A 2,575-nucleotide genomic window follows, 5' to 3' on the forward strand; every position below is an offset into this window, starting at 1 on the left:
GGCCACCGTACAGAGATTCTAAAAGCTGACGTTTCGAGCGTTAGGCCTTCGTCCACTAAGGTGCGGGATTGCAGAATATTAGAATATCACAAATGATTTGATATTTCGCTATTTTGATATTATCTTGCTATTTTGATATATCTCGTTCTTTAATCCTTGAGACACTTGGCGCTAGCAAAGACATGAGATTTTGATAGCTTTCTTGATATTTTGTTAATATCATGACATTTTGATAATATCATGATATATCAAAATATCAATTCTCAATACATATGACTTGGCCCTAGCAAAGACTTGAGATTTTGATAGCCTTCCTTGATATTTTGATAATATCATGATATATCAAAATATCAAACTCAGTACATATCACTTGACCCTACCAAAGACTTCATATTTTGATAACCTTCTTGACATTTTGACAATATCATGATATCGTGATAATATCCGTGATAATATTTCTCCGGGTACTCCGGTTTCCCCTCTCCTCGAAAACCAACATTTGACTTTGTGTTAATTGTTTATTTCAGCTTATAGCGTCCCCACTTAAATAACGTTCCTTTCCTTATCCTGGGCTCTTCCGAAAAGGGCTTTGCTTGAAAAAACTTCAAATGATATGTAATATCGTCTGATCGTCTCGGTAAGTAAAGCAATTAAGCATGAACGATGAAAGCGAATGATTCGCTGAAAAAGATAAGTTACCGTATTGTGCATGACTATGATCCAAAACGAATTGACAAATAAAATATTGCTTCCTTTGCTTTCCCAGTATAGACTGAGCGAGCAGCTAATTTGTCAGACACTTTACTCTCGATGTTGTCCCTGCAGCTGAGTTGTCAGACACTTGACTCTCGATGTTGTCCCTGAAGTTCGTTTTGAAATCCGTATATTCGAGGGGGTCTCCGTTAAACTTTATCAACTCCACTTTCAGTAACGACCGAATTTGTTTGATAGGCCAGTTTCGTGTTCTAACGGTTGGATTGGATCGACCCTGAAATGGAAACTAATGCAGGGAAATATTTTCACATGCAAATTATTTTCCCCGTATTAGCCTGCATTTTATGCTAGATCCAGTCTAACCGTGAGAATACGAAACTGGCTTATTGCCTGCGCTATGGTCGTCCAAGCATCAAATGCTGCGACTGGAGGCTACTCTGACCTTCAAGTGGCTGGAACGGGTGGTTCACCATCTGAACTGCTGTGGCCTGTTGCAGGGCTATCACTGGAGAAAACTCCCCAGCGGCTACATTTAAGCCTATAGTTTGCGACTTCTGAGGTTGAGCAGGGGTTCTCGGTGTAGACTCACTTCTTACTGGCGACAAGGCAGCGAGGGTGTACAGAGCATCTGAAGCGGTAGCGTAAATGTAGGTCGTTAACAGCGGAGAAAATGAAATTTACGTCCCATCTTGAAGCGTGGGACGATACTATTGGACTAAATTTCTCAGTGCTCGCTTTGATGCCTACCATTGAAACTACATGGGGTGTTGAAGAAAGGGTGATAACTGGTTCTAATTTAACACACTTCTGACCTGTTGTTACTGCTGACTGGGACTGGGCAAGACGTTGTTTCGTTGATGACGATTTGTCATTACCTTTTGGTTCAAGGTGCGAAAGGCATCGCTTGCGGCAGGAGGTGCTAAGGTCTCATCATGAATAGGATTCTGTGCATAGTACTTCTTCAAATAATCATTCATTCCGTTGTTCATTTCTTCATCGCAGTGGTCAGAGCACTCGCCTCCCACCAATGTGGCCCGGGTTCGATTCCTCGACTCCGCGTCATATGTGGGTTGAGTATGTTAGTTCTCTACTCTGCAAAGAGAGGTTTTCTCCGGGTACTCCGGTTTCCCCTCTCCTAAAAAACCAACATTTGACTTGATTTGTGTTGATTGTCAATTTCAGTTTACAGTGTCCCCAAATACTGCTCCAGCGCTAGTACGACTAGACACTTAAATAAGGTTCCTTTCCTAATCCTGTTAACGACCTATATTTACGCTACTGCTTCAGATGCTCTGTACACCCTAAAGGGCTTGTCGCCAGTAAGAAGTGAGTCTACATCGAGAACCCCTGTGCAATCTCAGAGTTCGCAAACTATAGACGTGAATGTTGCCGCTCCGGAGTTTTCTCCAGTGATAGCCCCTCAACAGGCCACACCAGTTGAGATGGTGAACCACCCGCTCCAGCCACTCGAAGGTCAGAGTAGCCTCCAGTCGAAGCAATTTGATGCTTGGACGACCATAGCTCAGGCAATTAAACAATGCGTTAACTTACCGGTGGGGCAAAAGTACACGGAAGTATGCAGAACCCTCCAGGAGAACTTTGGCCAGCCTCATATGATTATAGAAGCCCATATGAAAAGGTTAAAGGTAATTCAAGCGAGGAAAGCAGACGCCCCATCCCTCATGGAATTTGTGAGGAAATTGGAAGACACCAGGAGGGTCCTAGCAAGTAGGGCGGTAACTACGCGAGTTGCCTGGACAATGAGGTTGTATTAGTCATGCAAATGAGACAGTTATCGGAGGAAGGTCTGAAGAAAAAGTTGGTAGACAGAGCGGGAGATCTTATCGTGCACAAAGGCCGA

The 2,575-nt window shown here is 43.3% G+C and overlaps 1 protein-coding gene across 1 annotated transcript in view; it reads right to left on the reverse strand.

Moving 5' to 3' along the window:
* The window catches only part of LOC137988473 (serotransferrin-like), a 19,290-nt gene extending 18,363 nt beyond the window's left edge, over positions 1-927 (reverse strand). The window contains exon 1 of the mRNA XM_068834550.1: positions 700-927. The gene's annotated coding sequence lies outside the window, so the exon portion shown is untranslated. The remainder of the gene's footprint in view (positions 1-699) is intronic.
* Between the last annotated feature and the right edge of the window lie 1,648 nt (positions 928-2,575).

This window comes from Montipora foliosa, chromosome 1 (genome assembly GCF_036669935.1).
Source record: "Montipora foliosa isolate CH-2021 chromosome 1, ASM3666993v2, whole genome shotgun sequence".
NCBI lineage: Eukaryota > Metazoa > Cnidaria > Anthozoa > Scleractinia > Acroporidae > Montipora > Montipora foliosa.